Source organism: Cuculus canorus, chromosome 2 (genome assembly GCF_017976375.1).
Source record: "Cuculus canorus isolate bCucCan1 chromosome 2, bCucCan1.pri, whole genome shotgun sequence".
Taxonomy (NCBI): Eukaryota; Metazoa; Chordata; class Aves; order Cuculiformes; family Cuculidae; genus Cuculus; species Cuculus canorus.
The window spans coordinates 118514125-118540351 of record NC_071402.1 but is presented as its reverse complement, the minus strand read 5'-3'; the positions used below and the strand labels follow the sequence as shown (position 1 = coordinate 118540351).

Sequence of the window (26227 nt, the reverse complement as noted above, 5' to 3'; positions counted from 1 at the left end):
CGCTGGGAACTGGATGATCTCTAAGGTCCTTTCCAATGCAAACTATTACATGATCTCCTCCTCCTTCCCTTCCCAGTGAGTCAAATAATGGTAAGACCATTCTTTGCCTGAAGTGCTGGGGGAGGGGGTCAGCTTCCAAACCACTTTCCAGGACACTTATCACAAAGATTACAAGTGGGAACAGGAGTTTATTCTATTCCCTCAACCCAGTTCAGAGCAGATGCTCACAAGCCTTAACGCGGTGCACAGGTAGAGCCAGGGACAGGCTGATGCAATCCTCAGTTTAGCTTGAAAAAAAAACACTCCCTGTAGCCTGGCAAAGGAAAGTGAGAGCCACAGAAAATGGCAAGTCCCCTGCGTCGTGTGAGGAGCCGGATGCATGATGATTGTGGCTAAGAAAATAGCAACCTTTCCCAGGCACAGGAAAACAGGGAACTGACAGACACACAAGGAAGGCACTCTCAAAAACAAACAGAACAATTTTCAGAATGGCGTTTTTCTCTCTTGGTCTTGAGTGATGAATTGTCTTCTTATGAATTTTGATTTTGGCATCTAAAAAAAACCCCAAAACATTCCCACTCCCTAGTTTCTAATTCTCCTTGGTTTTGTGTTTCCAAAACCTTTTCTTATTTCGGCCTTTGAAGGAAAAAAGGACTATCCCCAACGTCACGTATCAGTTAGGGTGAAAAGCTCAAAGAATGGGGCAGCAAGAACACACATAGGCCAAACAGTCTCTCAAGAATGAGAATTTGGAGAATGAGAATTTGGAGAATGACCACTTGGACTGAGCCCACATAAAGAAGGAAGAGGTGTTTGCATGATATTTTCCAAAGTATTACTCTTCTTGACGCCAGTCCTACTGTTTCCCTTCAAAAATTGCTCTGCTGTGCTTCTTCGCCAGCGATGGGAAAGAGAGCCTTGGAGGTGCAGGATCACCAGGCAAGAACTGACTGAAGGGGCCCAGAGGAGCCCCGATGAGGGGCTGTGCTCAGTGCTACAGAGAACATGAAGCAACCCCCAGGGATACCATGAAGGCCCACCCTAGGAATCACTTCCTTCTCTCGGATGCATTCCTTCCTGACCCCAGAACTGGCAATCAGCTAGTCCCTCAGCATCCGAGCAAGACCTGCCTCCTCATCGCACAGTTTGGTCATGCCTCCCAGCAGATGCCCAAGCCCTATTCTCCCTCAACCTGGAGCCATCTCAGAGGCTTCTGAGAGCGGCCACACGCTCCTGGCCTGACCCACAGGGCAGACAAGTTCCTGTGCCTGGCAGGACACCGCTGGGTGTTCCAAAGCACCTTCGCAATACCTCTGTATCCCACTGCTTACTGCTGTTGCCACTGGCTCTCCAGAGGATGAGGACAGAGCACCTCAAGTGCTTCTCCAGAAGGCATTCCCTCAGTCCTCCACTGGGGTTGGTGGTTATTCTCAGTTCCCGAGGACCCAGTGTCTGTTCACTGAGGGTCACTGAGGGCTGAAGCAGCATTTCCATCCAGTTTTTCAACGTGGCCCCACCAGGAGCTGGCCCTGCAGCAATGAACCTCCAGCAGCTCCTTCCAAGGAATCTCACCATCTCTTCAAGGACTTCTGCTTGGATGTCTTTGGGCTGCCTGTTGGGCAGGGTGGCCACAGAACACAGGAGTTTGATCCCTCTATCCTGCCTTGGGGTATTGTCACTGCTGTGTTGTCAGGTGGCAGTGTTTCAGTGGGGTTTTCAGTTTGTCTCACCTGCCAGTTCATACACACACAATTCTGCAGAATTTGGATTTACAGCTCTGGACAAAAGTATGTATGCCTAAAAAGAAATCTACTAGACTAATAAAGTATTACAAACTTTTTAGATGCACATCTGTACAAGCAGAATGAATCAGACAAAGGAAAACATAATCAGCAATTAGGCACTGTAACTGTGATTACCAACGATTGACGACACTGTCTTGACAAACCACGATGCCTTACCACATCACTTTCCATGGTCAGTTTTATTTTTTAAAAGAAAGATAAAGCCTGTCACACTGTGCATATTGCAGCTTCTGTGGAATTTAAATAATGAAAAGCACTAGACAGTTATTAGGTATTAGTAGCTAACGATATCACTTGAGAGAACACTTATCTCCTAAGGACAGCCTTTGCATAAACAGCATTCCTACCCAGTAAACTTGGCTCCTATCATTTATTGAGAATCATTGTCCTTGGCACAGTGACTAAGATTTGTTATTTTTATGCTTAGTACTACTGAAAACCAGAACAGGGCTGAAACAATCTTCCCACCTGCATTTGTGATTTCCTGTACCGCAACAGTCAGCCATTTAGTGCCTAGCACAGATCCTGTGGGATGTAACTTGGCCTCTTCTTCCACCTAGCACAGTGTAACTTACAACAGGCCCAGCAAAGTGGGGCACAGGGACAAAAGAATCACAGAATCACTAAAACTGGAAAGGACCTCTAAGATAATCCAGTCCAACTGTCAGCCCAACACTACCGTGCCTGCTAAACTATGTCCCGAATTGCCGCATCTACACATATTCTGAACACCTCCACGGGTGGCGACTCCACCACTTCCCTGGGCAGCCTGCTCCAATACTTCATCATTCTTTCAGGAAAGAAATTGTCCCTAATATCCATTCTAAGCCTCCTCCAGCACAACTTGATGCTATTTCCTCTCATCCTATCACTTGTTTCTTGGGAGAAGAGACCAACACCTATCTCACTACAGCCTCCTTTCAGGTAGCTGTAAACAGCAATAAGGTCTCCCCTCAGCCTCCTTTTCTCTAGACTAAACAACCCCAGTTCCCTCAGCCTCTCCATATAAGACTTGCGCTCCAGCCCCTTCATCAGACCTATACAGTGTGATATGATGGTGAGCATGGATCTGATAGTGGAGGGAAGGAGGAAGGGGAACTTATAGGGCTGAAGCCTTACCCTTCCCATTGCTGCACGTTTCTGAATCCCATGACACCACCATGGCCATCTCATCTGTGACAGCCCAGTCACAACTGTGACTATCATGTTGGGGGCTATTATGCTTCTGGACAGAGAGAGATGAGAAGATGGGCTTAAGAAAACATCACAGCTCTTCGCAAAATAGCCTGACCTTTTATAGCCAACACTGGTGTGGTGAGTACAGAAATTGCTTCACCAGAGAAATACGAGTTTTAGGGAGGAGTTTAGCAGAGCTGTCAGAAGCAGCTTTACACAGAGAAGAGACCAAGGACTGCTAACCCCGACTCCCCCAGTCACAAAGCTGTCAGAGGGGTTGCACAGGGCTTTAAGTTGGAAGGGGGAAGATTTAGTGTAGACATTAGGAAGAAATTGTTCACGATGAGGGTGGGGAGGCACTGGCACAGGTTGCCCAGGGAAGCCGTGGATGCCCCATCCCTGGATGTGTTCGATGCCAGGTTGGATGGGGCCTTGGGCAGCCTGGTCTGGTGGGAGATGTCCCTGCCCATGGCAGGGGGGTTGGAACTGGATGGGCTCTGAGGTCCCTTCCAAACCAAACCGTTCTGTGGTTCTATGACTCCAGTTCTTGTCACAGTAACCGCTTCTTGGATCAGGGCGAGCCCGGGGGGGTTGGCACGAAGGGCCCAGCTCCCGCAGCTGAGCCACTTCCAGGCTCGGCCAAAGCCGGCATCCTCCCCACCCTCATGACCGCGCTGGGTGGGCGGGTAAAGGGGCAGGCTCCTCCCCTCGCGGCAGCGGCGCAAGCAGGGAGAGCCCCATCCCACCGGGCGACAGACCCCGCTCCCCACTCACCGCCGGCTCCGCATCCGCAGGGCAGGGCAGGGCAGGGCAGGGCGGGCGGCGGCCGCGGGCAGCCAGGGCGCAGCGCGGCGGACAGCGCGACACCGCCCGGACTCGTGTGCCGCCCCGCGCACGTGGCACCGCCCCGCGCAGGCCACGCCCCCGGCACCGCCCCGCGCCGCGATGGCCACGCCCCCTTCGGCGTGACACTGCCCCCGGCTGCACTAGTCACGCCCCCTCCCCCGGCACCCCCCGCACTGCTCTGGCCACGCCACCGATCCCTATAGCACCGCCCCCGGGTGCGCTGGCCACGCCTTCTGTGGCACCGTCCGTATTGCCTTGGTCACGCCCCCTGCCTCTGGCACCGCCCCCGCGCCTCGTTGACCACGCCCCCTCCCTGTGGCTCCGCTCCGCCTGTGATGACCACGTCACGTTTCCTCGTGGTATTTTCTCCACCGATTTGGTCATCCCAATCTCCTTTTGGAGCTTAAGCTGAAAACCCTGCACTCCAGCTGGATGAGTTTTATTTTTAAACATCATTTTCTACAGGGAAAAGAGGAAACAAGCTGAGAGAGTTGGGGTTGTTCAGCCTGGAAAACAGAAGGCTCCAAGGAGAGCCTTACAGCAGCCTTCCAGTACTCAAAGGGGCCTACAGGAAAGCTGGGGAGGGGCTGTTTATCAGGGAGTGCAGAGGTAGGATGAGGAGGAACAGTTTTAAGCTGAAAGAGGAGAGATTTAGATAAGGTGTTAGGAAGAAATTTTTTACTGTGAGGGTGGTGAGGCACTGGCACAGGTTGCCCAGAGAAGTCATGGATGCCCATTCCTGGAGCTGTTCAAGGCTGGATTGGGTGAGGCTTTGAGCAACCTGGTCTAGTGAAAGGTGTCCCTGCCCATGGTGGGGGCAGGGGCTAGACTAGATGCTCTTTATGCCAAGATCATCCAACACAAACTATTCTATAATTTTATGATTTTTTGCACTTCAATACCAAGATTTCTTTAGAGAACCTCATTCCATGCATCCATTTGCAGCTGAGAAGAGCCAAGTGTAGAGCAGCATAGGGATGGCAGGGAAAGAGGCTGGCTAGCAAAGCACGCTCCCCTGCTGGGCTTGTGGAATTTTTCTTAGTTTTCCTTAAACCAGGTTCTCTAAATATTTTTTATTTTGAACAGTATTAGGGCCTTAAGTATTTCTTGCCAACTAGGCAAAGCTGCAGATGTGAATAGTGCATGCAGATCTAGAATGATCACAAAAGCTGTCCCTCACAGTTTGAAACACACCAGCTGGGAGTTGCACAGTGGTTTTCCTTATGGTTTATGCCAAATGAGCACACTGCAAGTTGCCTAACAGCAAATAGCTCTGGACCATTGAGTAGCAGATAGACATAGTTTGTATCAGCTAGTTTGGGCAGAATGTTCTTGTTAGACTTCTTAAACTGTGTCTCAGTACCATCCAGCTCCCCATGGCCTAACCATATAGTTACTCACCACTGAGTATCTCTGACTGTGAAAACTCTCACTTCCTAAAGAGAATGGCAATAACGGAGACATGTGTTTAACAAAATGGGGGGTTAGGCAAGCTTTATTCTTTTGGTTTGCATGTTGGAAATCTCCATGTCCAATGCATCTCATGAGTATCCACAATGTCTTTACTGGCTTTGGTCTTCTAGGAGCCCTCTAGCCTTCTTGACCCGACATCTTCATTCTGCCAGTGATTTACAAAAAACATCCTTTTAAAATAGTCTCTGACACTTCACTTCTGAGCCTTTAATGGGGACTTGCCAGTTACTTGGGCTTGTGCATAGAGTCATTCAAGATTAATGTCTTTTCTGGTATAAAATTAATTGTTGTACTGGATAGGGTCATTTTGTATCAATATTCCTTGATGGGACTGTCATGTTTTCTCAATGTCAGCTATCCACTAGGTGTCACGTTCTTGCTATGCAATGAATTCTTAACCATTGACAGTCCTTTTCTAAAAGATTCTAAGAGCAGAAGGTTGTAGTGACTCGGCATTTTCCATTAGGAGGATTAGCTAATTTAAAGATGGATCAGTATGCACACATAAATTGCAAACTCCACTATCACAGTAGCTAAATATAAAATCCAGGCTTACATCCGTGTGTGACTGTAGTCCCATCTTGTAATTGTGTTAGCCGACCATAGCATTTTCATGGTGTGTCTCAGTAAGTTACAGTGCAGACTGTAGCCATAGTATAATGGATGACCTGTAGTAAGGCAGGGTAAAAAAAAAAAAGAGAGAGACACAAAAGAATCAAAATTTCAAAAGCAGAGGATTTTTTTTTTATTGAGTGGTTAAACCTCTTCTCGCTGTAATAACAACTACCACAATACTTAACTAAATTAACAAGCCATTAACCTACTGCGGGGTGAAATTCTCTTTACACCTCTGTGAAACTGTGCTCACATTTTGGATATAGTTCAATCACTAATTGAGCCCAACGGTAAGTCACTGCTACTGAAAGGATGAGATATTGCTTCCAATCCAACAATACCATTTCTAGTACCTGAAGGGCCTACTAGAAATCTGGGGTGGGACTTTTTACAAAGGTTTGTAGTGATAGGACTAGGGGCCATGGGTATAAATTGGAGAGGGGCAGATTTAGACTAGACATGAGGAATTTCTTTATGATGAGAGTGGTGAGGCACTGGAACAGGTTGCCCAAGGAAGCTGTGGATGCCCCATCCCTGGAGGTGTTCAGGGCCAGGTTGGATGGGGTTTTGGGCAGCGTGGTCTGGTGGGAGGTGTTCCTGCCCATGACCGGGGATTGATTGGAACTAGATGATCTTTAAGGTCCCTTCCAAACTGACCTACTCTCTGATTCTATGATTTCCTTTTTCCTGTGCCCTCATTGCCAGCTCTGAGGCTCTGCCCAATACTGGCACCACCTCTGGCACTCACTAGATCCTGCTCTGAGCCCATTCAACCTACCAGCTCCATGGAAAACTATCCCTTTGGGGCTGACTTTGCTTTGTTCTATTTTAGTGATTTAAATAATCTCAGAGAAGGGCTAGATAAGATCAAGAACTGGCACAAGGTAAGCACCTTTCCATAACAGTAAACCTTATTAATTCTAATGCACATAGACGTGCATGGTGTGACGACCATACTTTATATAATCACATAAATGAGATTAATATTGGCTCTTATCTGAAGTCACCCATACTAGTAATCATTCTCTTAAGATTTACCTTTGCCTACGTTTTGAGGCATACTGGAACATTGTGTTATCATAGAAGTAAGGACTTTTACACAAACTAATGATGTATTGGTTTGAGTGTAAAATGGATGAGGGGACACCTAAAGTTTAAGGCTAACATGGTAATTACATTAAAATTTTTGCAATTAAATTTAAATTCATGTGCTTGTCAGAGAAAGGAATAGTGACATTTTACCAGTCTTCAGTGGTGGTTTTTGGTCAGATTCTACAGGATTCTGCAGGATCTTTTCAATAGTGTAATAAACATCACGAAAATATTTTACATTCCTGCAAATGGAGGAGAAATTATTTTTTGAGTCACAACTGGCACAATTTTCCTGCCAGGAATTTTCATGTAAGTGTGTTCAGGCAGTCCAAGCATTGTTGGAGTCAAAGTGTGCAAGCTTTGATTCATAAACACAGAGCAATGAAGCTGATCAATTTTAATCTGCAAGGTACAAGGAAGACACATTTCTTCCATTTCACACTGTGTCTAGATGATTAGAAGCATCTAGTGTTATCTCCAGTTAACCATTTCCAAATTAGGTCATTAGAGAAAAACAGAAAGACAGAAAACACTGTCCCACTGAACAAAACAAACAGCTTAAGAAGCTGGATCAGCCTGCCGAAGCGTGGAAGAGGTGAGAGAAACCACTCTCGGATTATTATCCAGAAAGAGCGGATAAAAGGTAAAATATCTGCATGTGGTGTTAATCATCATTCAGACAAGAATTGAAGAAAAGTGAATTAGAAGGCGTCAAGGCCAATAGCATCCTGACTTGTATGAGAAATAGTGTGGCCAGCAGGATGAGGGAATTCATTTTTCCCCTGTACTCAGCACTGTGAGGCTGCACCTTGAATACTGTGTTCAGTTTTGGGTCCCTCACTACAAAAAAGACATCGAGGTCCTGGAGAGTGCGCAAAGAAGGGTTACGAAGCTGGTGAAAGGTCTGGAGAACAAGTCTTACAAGGAGTGGCTGAGGGAACTGGGATTGTTTTGTCTGGAGCAAAGGAGGCTGAAGGGAGATATTTTTCTCTACAACCGCTTGAAAGGAGGTTGGAGCAAGATGAGTGCTGGTCTCTTCTTACAAGTAACAGGTGATAGGATGGTTTAGAGGTGGACTTGGCAGAGGTAGGTTAACGGTTGGACTTGGAGATTTACCTGTCTTTTAAAACATAAATGATTCCAAGATTCAAAGTTCATTCCACCTGGGCAGAACACAATTGGTTTATTTGTTACTCCATGGCTAGAAACAGTACTGTGCAGTCAATTGTTTAATTGCTCTGAGTTATATAGCAGAATTTATAAGAACATACTCTAGCAAAACTTGTAGAGACTGGATACGTCAGTACTTATGATGCTACAACTGGGCCTGTGCCTCACAGAGATCCCTGACTGCACCGTCTGATGCAGCCTTTCAATAGACTGTGCTTTTCAAATACCTATTTTAATAATACCTCTGCCTGGATTTAGAAACTGAAGGAAGATTATACTAACTCCTAGCTAGGCTGCTAAATTATGATCATAGCAGAAAGAGCTTAACTAAGCTTTGGGAGGGGCAAGTTCAGGAATGCAGCATGCAGTAGAAGTCTTTCCAGCTACTACCTTCAAATTAACACAAGATAACATCCGATAAGATAAATCCCCTAACAGTTCTACTCTGAGGGCTCTGCGTTATTAATGGCAATGACTGTAGGAGGGCTGAAGAAGTAACCCTTCGCCTTGTCTTTCACCCCTTGTGCCTGAATTCAGGTGCTGTTCAGCTGCTGGACAACCAAAGCATGAGGCTTTAAGGCAAAGCAAAATCAGAGAGCAGCAATGCTATCAGCCATTCCAAACTACACTAGATGTGCACATGGTGGTTTTTATTGTGCTTCAGAAAATACTTCATGTGTTCTTATAGAAAACTTCTTTGAAAGTACCTGCATAAAATGCAGATACCACATCTTTACTTTATATGCTCCATTTCACTCTAACTTTTAGGTAACTCAAAGCATAACTTGGGAGCTGGTCTTTTTTGGAGCTCTTGATTATGAAAAGATGAGTTGTGTAAGGTTTTCCAGCTGATTTTTCAAACTGTCATGAATTGATTTCTCTAGGGAAATACGTTGGCTTACACAGTTAGGCAAGGGCTGCAGCACTCTCATACTGCTGGCAAAACAATCATAGATTTGACAGCTGTCCAACAGTTTTTAAACTAAAGACACTGAGATCTGTCTTCCTTTCATACAGTATACATTGTTGTGTTATGTGATACATTCACTGGTGTGTATGTAATTTCTTTGTTTACTTGCTATCTGCTAGTATGAATTGTACATCTGTTCATTTGACTGTTCTCACCATTGCTTGGAAAATGACAAAACTATATAAATCCATTAAACTACAGATATATATTTCTGTTAATTGCTATTTCTAAGGGCCCAAGTGTGTCATTATTACTGATATGAATCTAGTTTACGTACTACATCTACCTACTCAGAAACATAGCTTCCCCTTCATTTTCAAATGATCCCCAGTTGACGAGTACAGATACCTACTGGTTCAAGACTCCAAAACAGAAATAAAAATGGGAAGACTTGAATAATCACTCTTCATTTTTTTGACCAACATATAGATGTGATCACTGGAATTGCAAAGTTATGGAACTTGGCCCCTTAGAAACCAACACCATTACCAAGAAAATAATGTTTAACTTGTAAAAATAGTACTATTTTAAATAATCAGCGAAACACTGCAACACAATCACTGAAGTAATACTAGCTGTTAAAGAAAAAAATGGATGAGTTAAAAAAGAAAGTCTTTTGTTTGCAGTCTCTTCTACAGGGCTGGCAAGCAAATTACTGACAGAACAAGGAGGTGTGCATATGCTATTGTTAAAAGACTGCATGCACCGATTTAGTTCAACATGTACTTTTGGTATCTATCTATTTCCTTTGTGAATGCAGTTTCTGGTGCAGTTTTTCACTATCTGAGCCCACATGGGTCCCAGTGCTGTCATCAAATGTTCAGAGCATGGGATAATAAATATATATGGTATATTCTGTCAGTTCAGGGGAACACAAGGCATGCTAAGTGAAACTGAAAAAACACTTAATCTGATCTGTGTTATAGTCATACATTCAGAAATAACAGAGACATAATGTTTGTAAATTGAAAGAAATTGTCTATAGATTCTAACTTACTAGAGACTGGTATATTATCTTTATTAGTATCAAGTGGTCCATTTAAAATTTAGTTTTATAAGTTTGTACAGAAAAACCTTGATTTTATTAGGGTCATTGAATTTGTCTTTTATTTCTGGGGTGTATAATTCTATAATCTGATTCGAAGCACCCTCAGATGTATCAAACCTAAATTCAAGAAGTCTTTATTTTAGTGAAAATCATCTCCAATCAGCAATTAGAAATGCTACGTGCTAGAAAACACGAATCCTATTTCTGTTTTCCTCTTTTAGTTCTTTCTGAAGCAGATGTCTAATGCTTGTCAAGATAGAATGGCACGTGTGTAGTATTTGCCCCTTTTTAAGCCAAAGAAGAGACTGCTCCTTCATGCTAGTACTCCAATGAAAGAAACTAAGCAAAACTTTAAATTAAAAAAGGATTCTCCATTCTTAGTATCAAAGGTCAAGTCAAGTGAAAGTCAAGAAAAGATTAACAATTAATATCGCCCCTGAAAATCTTTTTCCTGGGGGAACTAAAGTCATATACTGAGAAAGGAGCACAGAATACAAGTTGTGCTTTGGGTTTCTTTCTTTTTCAGGAAATGTATAATTTTCAATTTTTACTACATTATAAAGCAAGAGTCTGTCTTCCCTTCAGATGTAAGGAGTGATGGGTGTCTGAGCACAGACAGTTTCAGTTCATCCAGCGTGGATGTGAGGGAGTATACTTAAAGCTGTATGTGAGTCACAGCAAGTCCCACTGGTGTTTGCGTGTAAGGTGCTAGAACTCATGGGAACATGATGCCTTACATGTTACTGCAGTATTGGGGTGAGTGGAGGCTGTACATGAAGACGGCAGACAAAGGCCCCCCTCTTCTGTGTAAAGCCACGCATTGGAGGTGCACACGCTGGCCATATCAGGCTATGTGGCAAGAACATGCTCCCCCAGATGTCACATAAGGTAGGCAAGCTCCCTGGGCTGGGTCACACAACTGCGTGGACCAGCAGCGAGGGGAGAGAGAGATACCTTTCTCAGCTGTTAGAGACAGCTACAGCTTCTTCCCAGGCACATGTAACTGAAGAATCTGAGAGAGGCCACAGTGCTATACAAATAGCACCAACTCCCTGTACTATGGCAGGGATCTAGGCAGTCATAGAATCATAGAAAAATAGAATTATATATTCAGTAAGGTTGGAAAAGACCATCAAGTCCAGCCATCAGCCCAACACCACCATGCCTACTAAACTATGTCCGGAAGTGCCATATCTACACATTTTTTTAAAACCTCAAAGACTAATGTTGAGGTGTGTGGAAATTAAATTCTCTTTTGCGTTATTAAATCCAGACCTGCATCTCATCTGCTCTCCTGGATACTCTGGGAAGTGCTGCGAAATACTGTGTGACTGTCAGCATTCATCAATATGCCGTCACTGTGAAGCTGGCTGCTTACTAATAAGAGTGAGAGTAGGAAGCAGGGCTGGTCCTCTGTCCCAGCTGAGCCAGCTTGTCCGAATGGAAATTACAACTCCAGACTAAGTGAGATGGTTTCAGATGTCCACAAGTAGCCACCACGCCAGTATAAGCGCACAAGCAACACACACGGTCAAGACACTCCCTCAGGCAACTATAAATGGCTGGTGGAGACGCTGAAAGGCTGCCTGCAGTGGTCTATGACAAGTGTGTTTAGAGAGATGTTTCTCCACATGCCAGATAGGTAGGTCCTGCTGAAAGCAAGGATCTTTGTGTGTCCAGAAATGTGGATCTGTGCAACGGCTGGTAGAACAGGCTATTCTTGGCCTGTTCCTGCTTCATATGGTTGCGTACTCTGAAACCGTTGAAAGTATATGCAGCTGCAGAGTTTTATCACTTTAGAGAACTTTGAAACTCACACTAACCTAGGTCTGAAACACTCCAACCTAAAACATTCTGAGCATTTAACATTCTTAAAAGCAGAGATATTGGTAAATGGCAGGGGTAAGAGTAATTCAGCCCAAATTAAAAGGCTTTAATTTATTCCTGTCATCTACTTTTACCAGCCCAGGTCTAATACAAAAAGATGAATTATGTAAGATGCCCCAGAAGTTAACTTGCAGCTACAGTACGCATGCAAAACAGAAATTGAATATCTCCCTGTTTATCTATCAGTATTAGTATTCCTCTATAAATATTAGTATTCTCATGAGTTATGTAGTGATTGGCCTTTACTGGGCATAATGGTGTCTTTTTCTAGCCAATTATATTACACATAAAACCACAGATCTGCAACGAAAGACAATTTCTGCTGCAACCAAGGTGCCAGACAAACCCAATAAATTTAAAAACCTGAAAAAAAAATATTCAATAACAATCCATTTGTATCACCCAAAGCACAGAAAAAAGCAAGGTGAAACCAAGTGCCTCAGAAGAGAGAAGTGTATCCAAGCAACAGCATTAAGACTCCAAAGAAATAGGTCATGTGAAGAAAAGCACTAAATTTAGTAATCAAATGTATATTCAGCAGCAAAGATAAAGAAGGATTAGTGAAATACTGTCAACATCAAGACAAATGAAAGAAATTAAAAGATTCCTGATTAGAACATTTTCTGGAGCTGGGACACATTTGAGGCAAAAGGTTGCAACTGAAAAGAAATTCCATGACAATTAATGGAGTGAAATGTGTATGAAACATAAAATAACTAAAAGCAGATTTTGGCCAAGTATTTTATTTTTGATCAACTCTATCCCAGAAGCTTGATAAAAGCACTGTTGATTGGGTCTCTGTGCACATGCAGGTGGGAGTCATGATGTGTTAAGAAGTTGGTACGAAAGTACAATGGGAAAACTTTTACTGACATAACAGGGTCTTGCATGCAGCCATTAGGATTTGCTTTTGATCCTAATTAATTCAATGGCAAAACTCCCCTACATCACGCTTGATCATATGCTTGATTTAATGAAAAGGTGTGACCTGGGCTGCCGTTGGCATCCCATCTGGATCGAGTCAGTTTGGCTGAAGAACTTGTTCACCAAGGAGTTTACCTGGAGGTGTGAGTGACATCTAGCTGTCTTGAGGCACAGATGTGGTAATGCTGAAAGAATAACTTTGCTCCTCAACCACCTAGGAAAAAAAAAATACTCTTTTCCTCCCCAAAATATTTTTACTCCATTTCAGAGACTGTCTTGTCAAATCCTTGAATGGCATTTGTAGCAATAATGGAATTTCTGCCACTACAGGTACAGCAACTCTACTGTTCACAGAGCCATTTCTTCCTCTGCTCAACTGCAAGTTTCCCCACCTTTGGACAAGCTCTGAACTCCGGGAGAACTCCCTGCCCAACACAGGGGCAGATCATGCAGCCATGATGGATAGTAGCTGTGGAACAGATGAACTAGGACCTTCAGGTAACGAAAGGGCTGCCTCCGTGAGCTGCAGGGTCACTCATCCTTTCCTCCAACTTAGCTCAAGAAGAGCGAGAGCTATGTTCCGTGGGTCCCTGCCTCTCACAGCCACCCTTCTGCACCATTCTGTTGCTGTGGGAAGCAGTAGTTCCAAAGCCAGCCCTCTCCTGTAGTCCTTTGGGAAATACCAGTGTGAGAAAGAGCCCTTTTCCTTCAGAAATGCTAGCATATTTTGATCCAGAAGGAAAAAAGACACAAATGCAGCATACATACTGCCATGTACCACAGCACTATGGGCTTACATAAATACATACATAGTTTTTAGTATAAACTCATTCTGTAGATTTGCTGGAAGTGGCCATTGACTTTGGTCTGTGGGCACTGCTGAAAATAATAAGCAGGACAGAATTACCTAATCATGCTAAAATTGCCTTTATCAATACCTGACATGGTAAAAAACACTGGCTGAAATCTAGACGAGCATGACAAGGCTGGGGTAGGAACAAAGGTGTGTGGTTTAAAGCGTAGCGCTGGGGTTTGAATGCGAATGCAAAGGCTGAGTATTGTTTGGAATGACAGTGTCCGTCTGTGTGTCATCAGCACCCAGCAAGCGAACAGAAAGCAAGCCACAGAGAGCAAGGGAAGCAACAGTTGTATGTCACCCAGACAAAGTCAAAAGGACAAACTGAAAGCAGACAATCTGCCTTGTTTTGTTTGATTCTTTCTCCTTTCAGGGAAACAGGACTTTGTGTACATTTATTGTAAATGAAAACAGTGAACCACAGACATAATTGGGTTCACTGTCCCTGTGTTCTGTAATGTAAAATAAATAAAAAAAAACTCACAAGGCTGAATCTGGCCAGCAGCAGAGGCTACGGAGTTAAGGGGGAAAAAATAAAAGGACTTTAAACTGAGTTTAAGCAGTACTTATCTTGGCATTGCCTTACAAAAATGATCTTGATGTTAAGAAGGCCAGATCCCAAGAAGAGAAGTATTTTTCACTCTACTGCTACTTACTACTACTATTTTCTACCAGCTAAAATGAGTACAAATAGAAAATATTTTTGCCTTATTGAGCTCTAATGATTTATTGTCAAAAGAGAATGAAAGAAGAAAGAACAATTTCTCTCAAAATAAGAAATAAAAATTAAGAAATTGTAACAAAACATGGTTACTGACTTTAAATAATTGCTTTCTATATTCTCTTCAAACATAAAAAGCAAAATATTTCACTAGTAAAGGTAATAATTCTTTACTCATGTTGTATATATAAATAACTAGGACTCAGCATGGCTGGGAAACTATCAGGTATTTTTATGAATCTGGTTGAAAACATTAATTTATTCTTCTAGTTCAAGTATAGAGAAGTATTAAAAATCTTATTTTAACCAACAAAAACCCTGCAGTATGAGGTTATTTCTCAAGAGTAATGACTGGAAATTGTCAGGTTCAGACTGTACCAGATATGAAGTACAATGCCCAAAAGACCCTTCCTGTATTTACCCATAGCAGATGTTCGGAGATTATTGACCAGTTTTATGTTACAACAGATGTTTTAAGGTTAAAAAAAGAGATGTATTTTATGTAAAAAGAAAACTCCAAAACATTGCACAAGTTTTTATTTACAACAAACAGGGTTAGGATTACACCAGAGAAGTTGCACTGTGTTTCAAAGGCAAATTAATAAATAGGATCAGGATTATGAGGAGGATTTTGGGGGGTTGAAACCTTCAACCAGCATCAAGTGGAGTGGCATGGAATCCAGGACATGAGATGGGACAATGTGTGTACTGGTGGACAGGGTCCACTTTTTACCAAGGCCAGTAGTGATAGGACAGGCGGCATCAGTTTCAAACTGAAAGAGGGTAGATATAAATTAGATACAAGGAAGAAATTTGTTACTGTGAGGGTGGTGAGGCACTGGAACAGGTTGTCCAGAGAAGTCGTGGATGCTCCATCCCTGGAGGTGTGCAAGGCCAAATTGGATGAGGCTTTGAACAACCTGACCTAATGGAAGGTGTCCCTGCTCATGGCAGGAGGGGTTGGAACTAGTTGATCTTTGAAGGTCTCTTCCAACCCAAACCATTCTTAATTCTATGATCCCTGCCCACCCCAGTCCATTCTGCGGCCATAGCTTATCTTGATGAAGGAAAAAAAGCTTCTTTACTGTGAGAGTGACAGAGCACTGGAACAGGCTGCCCAGAGAGGTTGTGGAGTCTCCTTCTTTGAAGATATTCAAAACCTGCCTGGACGTATTCCTGTGCAACCTGTTCTAGGTGAACCTGCTTTAGCAGGAGGGTTGGACTAGATCATGTCCAGAGGTCCCTTCCCAGCCTGATCATTCTGTGATTCCATGTCATTCTGTGACGTTAACAACAATAGAAACACAGGACTGAAGTGTCCTCAGAAAGTCATATTCACAGCCTCCCTGCCTCCAGGCAGCTCCACTACACCTACTAGATTTCTATTTATGGAGGATAAGAGGTGTATGTAGCCTGTTCTTAAAGACCCCCACAACAGACCCTGACCATACATACCACTAGCAATCTTTTTTCCAGTACCTCTGGCCTTGAAGAATGTTTGTCCTAATGTTTACCCTAACCTGATTGAAATTTCTGCCCATTGTGGACAATAGAAATTAGGTTATTTCCATCTCATCAGTAATTTCGCAGAGATTTGTGGACTGTTGTCATCCTCCTACTCATCTTATTCTTCCCTAATTAAGCAATCTGAAATAATTCAGTATTTCCTCTAGGCCCCTGGACATTCTGGTTGCTCTGCAGGTGGTCCCTATCCTTCTTCTCATGCAACATCCTAAACCAGCTTTACAATGGGTAAGCAAAGCAGTATTCCTTGTGAAGTCTTGTAAACCCTAATGCTCATCATACATCCCAGTAGTGCTCTTATCTTTTTTTGCAATAACAGTCATTGACTCACACACAGTTTGTGACCACTCAAAGTCTGAGTTACTATTGGACAAAACTGCTACCTAACCAGTTTTCCCTACCAGCTGGTTAGTCCTGCCTAGGTCTGCAGCTGTATTTGTTTACGATCTTCCGGGTTTTTTTGTGTTTCTGTAGATCATTTTTTATTCTGTTCCTGTCCTGCAGCATATTTTCTCCTTCCCAGACGGATACATAAGTGAATTCAGTAAGCGTTTTCCCTCTTATAAGCATTCCTCAGTTTCCAGATTCTGGATCTATGCAATCCAACTTGATACACATTTCCATTTTGAGAGAGAGCCACCCTGTTTCTCTGGTTTTCCAAGCTTTGCAAGCATCTAGCTGTAAATCAACTTAGAACAGATTTTAATTTGTTTATGGGAATCACAGGAAAAGTTACCTGAAAATCAAAACATATCACATCCATAGCTCTTCTCTATCCACAAGATATGTGATCCTGTTGCAAAGGCAATCAGATTTTTGAGACGTTAGTTCTTGCTGACAGTTACTCATCCCTATTTTATTTTTTGGGGATGTACAGATATAGAATTATTTGTTTCAATGTTCTTCAAGAAATTGAAATTAATTTGCTTAATCTGCAATTTTATACTTCCTCCTTTTTCTCCTTCCTCCCCTCCACCATGCTTGTCACTTTACAGCCTCACTCTGTCCTACCTAACATCCATAACTTCTCGAAGACACTGATTATTGATACTGAGATTTTGTTAGCAAGATCTTTACATATGCTAGGATGAATTTAAAGAGAGACCTGAGATCAATAAGAAAATGCCTGACTTAAGTACTCTGCCCTTTTCTTAACTGATTTTACTGATATTTTCTAGTCAAGTCTAGAAGGTACTGCCCTTCCTGACACGTTCATGTTTTCTCACTTTACAGTTAGAGAACTCTTTGTACCTCACACAGTTAGTGGGCTCCTAGAGTGAGGTGGGATTTTTCTTATTTTGCAAGCTGGTTGTTAGTTGCATTTTGTTTCATTCTTGTGTCTTTTTTATTTTGTTCCTACATGCTTCTTTTATACCTTTCCTCTCAGCCCTAATAGCCTAACCTGCTTCCTCATTCCCTCTGTTTGAGTGATTTAGCCAAGCTGGTTTCCTAGTTAAAGTTGCTGACTTTACTCCCTAATGAAAACCTGTGTGCTCTTAATATTAGCAGCTCCTGTGACTTCACTTTCTTTTCCGTTTACCTGTTATACCAACTTCCAAGGGCGCCCCTGCCTTCCTCTTCTCTAAGCTCATTGAAGGCTGCCTTCCTGAATTAATCATTGGGTTCATGTTGTTCCTACCCCTTGTTCTAGTCCTGCAAAGAACTAATTCACTCTGCTATTTCTTGGACGGTCTCACCTAATGTTTACCCTCACCTTTTCAGCTAGTTGCTTCTTCTTGATTGTTATCAAAACTAGAATAGCCTCGTTACTCTTTGTGGACTTCTCCAGAAAGCCTGGAAGGCTCAGCTGTTTCCAGCTAGCATGTTCATGTAGGTGTTCACGTTATCAACTGAGGAAAACAGGAGGTTGTGGCACAGGGACACTGCTTAGATTACGTGCCCTGTCCCATGAAAGTGTCACTGGCTTGGGTTATCGCAGCTAACATGTATGACCCAGGCAGACACAGTCACAGTACACTTGAGGGAAGCACCCTTCCACCCACCTGAAAAAAAAAAAAAGAGACCTTGTCTCTCCCCAACCACTCCTGTATCCGGGAGGGAATTTCTGGTTAATCACATGTGAGTCATGTACTGCAGAACAGCTGAGTGTGAGAAGATGGAAGTTCTGGCTAGCAACATAGCCTGCCACAGCCTCAGCTGTTGCTGATAGTGATATATTAATAAAGATGTATGTAGGCATCCCTCTTCACAGCTCACTTGCTTCTTGGAGCACTTAAACTTCTCTTGGCCTCCCTGTAGCTGACTCTTGCACATAGTTACTCAACTTCCTACCGCAACTGCTGTGGGCACGGTTTCAAAACGGTGCTGTAAGGGCTCTGAATGCAAAACCCCTCTGAGATGTTGTAAACAGCAACTCAGTCAGGACTGCTATTTGCTTTGCTTACATGACATGACCCTAGTGAAGTAACCAGCAAAACTTTTCTTGCAGCTCTCCTCAACTGGACTACTTCTGTTCAAGTGCCAGGCTCACAGAGACTCTCCTTTGCCCCAGCCATTGACCCCAGGACTGTCATGGCCACAATGTCATATGATTCCCAGTTCACACACAGCCTGTTTTCAGAGCAGGATCAGGTATGAGTCTTGAAAAGGGCACAAGAAAGCTTGCCCTTCTGGACAGCAAGAAGGTGAAAGGCCAAGAGACTGTGTCCCTATGGAGGGCTGGCCTCAGGCCCAAGGACCATAGCAAAACACTAACCTTGCTTCAAGGAGGGACTCCGATGTCACCACATTGCTTACAGCTTCCAAGACTTTCGATATCTGTAGAAACAGCCTCCTAATGCTCACCAAAGGTAGGCACATGTTGGCTGGAAGACGTTGGCAAAATTAATGTGAAGGAGGACCCCCAGGTGGTTGAACACTTCCTTGTAAACCTATACTGATTTTAAACTCTTTTCCCACACCCAGATGCATCTAGGAAACAGAATAACACGGAGCAATCATACTAGGAACACAACAAGCGTGGTGCCATTGTTCTCAAACAGTGACTCAACTTTGCAGGGTAGCACTGTGACAGACACTACAAAGCAGGACAACAGATAAAAAGCTGAACAAGCTGCCTGTGGGCTACAGTGCCCCACTAAACCAGTGGCATTGAAGAGTGCCCAGTAATATGAATCTCCAGACTCTACCAAAGTCTGACATGGTCATGACTTTTCCTTTCTTCACTGACTTATCCAAGGCTGAAACATTCAGCTGCCAGACTGACATAATAGTGAGGTTTAGAATTAGAGAGCAGAGGCTCAGTTGGTGTCAGGATTCCTCCTCCACCTCAGCAACACCAACAGTTCTTCCCAGAGAAACACAGACATACAGGACTCTGGGCAGACTTCTTTATTTACAGATCCTGAGACCTGTGTAAATTTGCAGTCCCCCAGCCCTATTTGGGCTTCTGCACAGAAACAGTCACAGCTAGCACCGACACCTTCAGCTCCAGTCCCCTAGGCAGATGACAAATGTTAGGCTTCTCCCCTCAAGAAGCATGGCAGATAAGCTAAGACCTCCAGTGACAACAAGGCGAAAATAGGAGCTCCCACGGACATCCTACGATGGTTTAAAGGTCCTCCTGCCATCAGGAACAGGTTTATTTGCAGAAATCAGTCTTATTCTGATTTTTCGTTTTCAACTAGGGCTACCTGGGTTGCAAGGCTCCGATTTTCAGCTGGAAGTTAGGCCTGAACTAAAAGATGGAGAACATGTGGAGTAGACACTCAGAGGTGAGACTGGATGACAGTCAACTACATGCTGAAACACCACAAGGATGCAGCTCGTGAAAGCTCTTCATTTGTGAGCGGGGGTACCATCTTGTAGCAAAAGAGGTATGTAGAGTCCTTAAAATCAAGTGGACTTTACATACTCCATGGAGACCTCAGTCAAGTGGACAGGTAGAAGGCAATAAAAAGGCAGTTTGCTAAACTCTGTCAGGAAACCAAACTAAAATGGACTGAAGTGTTACCAATAGCCCTCTTGAGAATCAGGGTTACCGCCAGAGTCAGAGAAAGGGTAAGTCTTTTTGAAATATTATATGGAAAATCATGTAATGTAAATTTAACAGGAGGGGCTGACCAGCTGCATGTAGCAGGAGATAAAATATTAACAGATTAACTTTTATCTCTGGATAAGACTTCAGAAGGTCTGAAGCGATACCTTCTTGTGCGAGCACCACTTCCAATTGAACTGCCTGTACACCTTTTTACTCCGGGAGTAAAAAGAGTATTTAAAGGTTTGGGATGATACTCTTTTGTCCAAGAAGTGGAAAGGGCCATGTCAGGTTTTACTGACAACCAACACTGCTGTGAAACTGAAAGTGGACCCTTGGATTCATTATACCCAGATCAAGAACGCTCCTTTTGCTAAATGGCAGTTAACACAAACCAGGCCAATGATTTGAAGCTGAAGAAATCTTTGTGAACTATATTACTGTTAATACATGAGTCTAATTTTCATTTGGATTGAATTCAGGGAGAGGTGTTGATACTCAGCTTAATAGGAATCATGTTTATTATATTTCTGTGGGGTTTGTGTAAAAGGAATAATTATTTTATAGGATATCATGGACTAACTAAAAGCTCTGGTGATTTTTTTGTTGGATGAAATGGACAATAACTAGTGAGTAATCCTGTTTGGAAACTGATTTGGGATTTTAGTAAAGTGCAAAATGTTTTTTCTATAATTGCTTGCTTACCTACTCCTAAATCAGCAGAAATTCCAGTTCCTTGGTGGGTCTTAAAAGTAGATCTTTATGAAACTTGGAAACATTTGTGGAAAAACTGTACTGTGGGATGGAATAATACGGAATGATATTATAGAATCCAGTGGAAAAATAATGGCACAGTGTTCAGTAAACAGGGAGATACTGGATGGACAACTCACCTTCCTTTATTTAGAGAAAGGAAATATTGGACATCGGGACTACTGACTTTATGTTCTCTGTGGAAAAGATCCCCACTATGGCATAGTTTGTGGTGATGAGTTAAGAGATCAGATGAATTGGCAATATCTAAGTACAGGAATAGCAGTAGGATGGATATTAGAATCAATAATTACACTTCAGGTAGCATCATTTAGGAATAGATTGGCTATACTGAACTTAACACTACAAATGGAAACAAATGGCAAATGCAACACAATTAGAATTTATGGAATTAAATTAATAATTACAGGCAACTTCAAAAATGGCTTCAAAATGATAGTTGCTGAGTTCATAACCCAAATGTAATGGAAAATTGAAATGTTCAATTGGATAAAATTAAAAAAGTAGCTAAGGCTTGTCAGGAATTATGGGCAGGATTAGGAGGAGGATGGTTGAATAAACTATTGAATGGATTTGGATTTTCATTGACCAGATGGTTGGCAAGCCTTTTACAAAATGTTATTGTTGTTATAATAATTTTAATAATTATCCCTATTACATTAAGTTGTATCAAACAATTGATTCTTCAGGCAGCTGCTGGAACCTATGTGATGTTACCTAAGAGAGACCTAAAGAGGCCTGTAAAATAAGACAAGTGGCCTCAAAAGTCTCAAATGGGGGAAATGTTGGTGAAAGCCCATGGTATTTTTAATGTATTTTAAAAAATATTTTAGGATCATCTGACAGGCAGGAGACATACAGTAGATGGGTCCCAGTTAATTAGTTTTTGTAAATTTTGTTGTATGGGACTAAAGTTTGTTCAGCTGTATGGTTAAATAATAGTGGAATTTATTAGCATGACTTTTGGATGGGGAGCTGGGAACTTAATTAGACTAAGAAGTTCCAAGCCAGCACCAATAATTGTGAGGATACTGGGAGAAGTTGACCTATGAGTGAACTTGGCAGGTAATTCTTGGGGTGATGACTACCCAGCACCCCTAAAGGCCCTCTTGGAGCACCCACAAATAGTCCAAGGAATGACTTGGCATACATTATAATTACACGTAAACCTGTGATTACACACTTGATGAATAATGTACGGCTTTGTGTAACTCTGTGTATAAATAAAAGGGACAAACCCCTTGTTGTGTGCTTTGATTTGAGGAAAACCTCCAAACACCCGGGATTTGCACACAAATATGAATAAAACAATGTCTCTCTCAGTGATGTAGTTATTGGCTTACTGCACACTGTACACATTTTGGACAATAATCTTGGTTTTTGCTACCAAATCAGAATAGGCATAGTATACAATGTTCCTTTCATTAAGCTGCCACTTTTGTCACTTTGATATAAATAACAAGCACAAACAACCTTTTCCCCAGTGTCTGTACACACTTGGCCTGGTCAGCCTTCTCTCTATTTATTGCTCAGACTGATTTTAGCAAGCTATTTGTGATGCAGTTTGGAGAAGTAGCTTATTAAGTGTGTCATAAGAAAAAAAATGGGTTCTAAAGTCTGTTGCTCTCTTTTCATGCTTCATTAAGCCACAAGCTCTGCCTGACAAGTAGCTACTTCTGTTGGACTGAAAGTAGGATCACATGCGTAATACATATAATATAGAAATTCTCTGTGTTCGAAGAATGTTGACATAAGCAACGGTACAGCCCAAAACTTAAACAGCTAAGAACAATGATACTCACTGTGAACTGACTCTAACATAGATGGTCTCAAAGTTATTATGTGAAATCCAGAGTAAGCAAGATGGCATTGACACTCAAACTTCTATAATGTCCTCTGGAGTCTTTTCTGTAGCATAGTGATTGATTTATTTTTTTTAAATCTCAATCCAAGACAAGGAGGATTTGAGAGGTCATCTGGATTGCTTTTCTTCTTTGAGCAAAGGGAACTTGCTTTTTCTTCTGATGCTAGCAGGAAAAGATGTTTGCCCTGAAAGAAAGTATAACAAAGCTGGAAGAATAACAACAAAATGAGCAGACATCTGTTGGTTTTTATTTTATTTTATCTCTTTTTATGTGGGAGAGGAAAGTCTATTTTAAACTTATCTATGTGAGACAACGGCATATGAAAATAAAATTCTGGCATATAATAGTAACCTTTTATTAAAGAGAATTACATTAATTCAATAAAGAAGGCCAGATACAAGTCCCACTGAAAATCAACATAGAGAAGTCAGAGATTAAACAGTGACAGGGACCATTCCCTTAGAGTCAGAGATATTTTCAGTGTCCAGAAACTTATCTGAAATACAAAAATGGAAAAGCTTATTTGAACTATCTGCTTCTCATTATGATACAGCTGTCCTTCATTCATTTCCACTGCAACATCAGCCAACTGATGCATGACTTTCTTTCATCTATCAGCATTACTGCTGGCATTTCTTAATGCACAAAAATACAGCTGATTTATCCACATAATGAAATTAGCATTAAAAGAAACTGAGTAATTTCTATCAAAGGCTGAGAAAGTAAGAGAAAGAGAGGCTGCAAAGTCCGAGTGGGCTACTCGTACATTTACATTCTTAAACAAGTGTAACCAATTAGTGCTTGTGTATGCATCACTGAATTAAAATCACAGGGATAATTGTGTGTGAACACTTGCTTGTTCCAGGAGTAGGGCATAAATCTTATTTATGAGGTTTTAAACTTACTACTTCAGACAAAAATCATAGCATTCAGAGCTATTGTTTCAGGCTGTTTGCGAATTCTAGAAAGCATCATTGCCAATGTCTACCAGTGATTATATACTTCTGCACTCCTTGATATTCACATTCTTTGGTAAAAAAACCCTTTCAGAGCAATAATAAAAAATAAATCCACTCTCCAGAGAAAAGTGTGAGATTGTCAAACCACTGTGACAGAGCCAAACAAACTTTAGCTGAGATTGTGTAATCTCAACGATCACTGTTGTTACAATTGCAGAATGGTTTTAGCTGAGAAGAATTTCAGCTGTTACCAAATTAACCTTATGCCTTTTACCGAAGGATTTTAGAAGCCAAAAGAAACAGCAATCAGTCTCCCATATGTTTTTCTAAAGTGTTTCAGCCCAGTGGCAAAATTCAATAGAAACACAAGACTTAAAACCTTGTGACTCCTTCCCCTCACTGCACCTCACTGCTTTATTTCAGTTAAGGTTTGTTGATTGTTCAGTCCGAATGCAGTTCTTACACAGCTTAATAACAATGCAACCTGTATCGTGACGCTAAATGCTGTCTAAAACAAACATATCCCTTGCCCCCAGCGTTCTCCTCCCTGTAGGCACGGCTGCTCTGAAATCTTTTAAGACACTTGAAAACGAAAATCACAAGAGGTGTTCCACTTGTAATCGCTTTAGGGACAGATGATATTTAGGTTACATGCAGAACTCCTAATTTGCTTCTTGTATGTAAAAACAAAAACAAACCACCAACCTGAAAACTCAGTGCTGGCTACCATTGTCATCCCAGCGAGGCAGCAAATTATCTGTTTATGGAAGGGTTGGGATTTTTGTTTGGTCCCTGATACCACTCCACTTGTTTCACTTGTCTGGAGTGGAGGCTTCGCTGCCCCTCTGATGTGACTGCCTGGTGTTCAGTGGTCCCCTGGGTGCCACGCTGCAGTGTCCCACAGTGGGGAACTGGGGGAAATGGACTTCCCTCAGTGGGCATGTATACATGTATTGTGCTGCAGACATGTGGCTCACAGGGCAGGGTGATGCTGCTGAGCACAACAAAATACAAATCTGGCTTATAATAGCAACCTCTTATTAAAGAGAATGGCATTAAACTAATTCAGTAAAGGAGGCCAGATACAAATCTCACTGAAAATCAGTATAGAGAAGTCAGAGACTTCTGACTACAGCAGGACTAGGTGACGGGTCTGGAGCACGAGTCTTATGAGGACCAGCTGAGGGAGCTGGGGCTGTTTAGTCTGGAGCAAAGGAAGCTGAGTGGACACCTTACAGCTCTCTACAACTCCCTGAAAGGAGGTTGTAGTGAAGTGGGCGGTGGTCTCTTCTCCCAAGTAAAAGGGGATAGGATGAAAGGAAATAACCTCAGGTTGCAGCAGGGAAGGATAAGGAAGAGTTTCTTCACAATGAGGGTGGTCAAGCACTGGAACAGGCTGCCAAGGGAAGTGGTGGAGTCTCCATCCCTGAAGGTGTTAGAAAAACTGTTGATGTGAAATTTTGGGACACGGTTTAACAGGCATGGTAGTGTTGGGCTGACGGCTGGGCTGATGATCTTAGAGGTCTTTACCAATCCTTTCACTATTCTATGATGCTACGATTGATTCTGTAATATCACCTCCTGCCCAGCCAGGAACTTGCAGCCATTCACAGGCAGGTGCTCCTGCTCTCTTAGCATCAGGGAGGAGGACAACAGGATCACAGAACAGTTGAACCATAGAATGGCTTGGTTCAGAAGGGACCTTGAAGATCACCTAGATCCAGTCCCCATGCGATGGGCAGGGACACCTTCCACTAGAACACGTTGCGCAAAGCCCCATCCAGCCTGGCCTTGAACACCCCTAGGGAGGGGGCACAGAATCATAGGATAGTTTGGGTTGGAAGGGACCTTAAAGATCATTTAGTTCCACCCCCCCTGCTATCAGCAGGGACACCTCCAACTAGATCAGGCTGCCCAAGGCCCCATAGGCCCCATCCAACCTGGCCTTGAACACCTCCAGGGATGGGGCATCCACAGCTTCCCTGGGCAACTTTGCCAGTGCCTCACCACCCTCATCATGAAGAAATTCTTCCTTCTGTCTAGTTTAAATCTGCCCCTCTCTAGTTTATTCCCATTGCCCCTCATCCTATCACCACAAGCCTTTGTAAACAGTCCCTCTCCAGCTTTCCTGTAGCCTTCCAGTTTCAGGTACTGGAAGGTCACTATAAGATCTCCTCAGAGCCTTCTCTTCTCCAGTCTGCACAACCCCAACTCTCTCAGCCTGTCCTCCTATGGGAGGTGCTCCAGCCCTCTGATGATCCTTGTAGTCCTCCTCTGGACCCATTCCAACAGCTCCACATCCTTCTTATGTTGAGGATTCCAGAACTAAATAGCCACAACTTTCCTGGGCAACCTGTGTTAGTGCCTCACCACCTTCATTGTGAAGAATTTCTTCCTGATGTCTGATCTGTGTTTCCCCTCTTCCAATTTAAAGCCGGTTTCCCTCGTATTTTCAGTCCACGCCCTTGTAAGCAGTGCCTCCCCAGCTTTCCCGTCGCCCCTTCAGGTACTGGAAGGTTACTATA

General features: G+C 42.8%; 1 protein-coding gene across 1 annotated transcript in view; it reads right to left on the bottom strand.

The window, feature by feature from the left end:
- The window catches only part of ANO10 (anoctamin 10), a 133377-nt gene extending 129479 nt beyond the window's left edge, over positions 1 to 3898 (bottom strand). Inside the window, exon 1 of the mRNA XM_054057861.1 lies at positions 3756 to 3898. The gene's annotated coding sequence lies outside the window, so the exon portion shown is untranslated. The remainder of the gene's footprint in view (positions 1 to 3755) is intronic.
- Positions 3899 to 26227: the final 22329 nt, after the last annotated feature.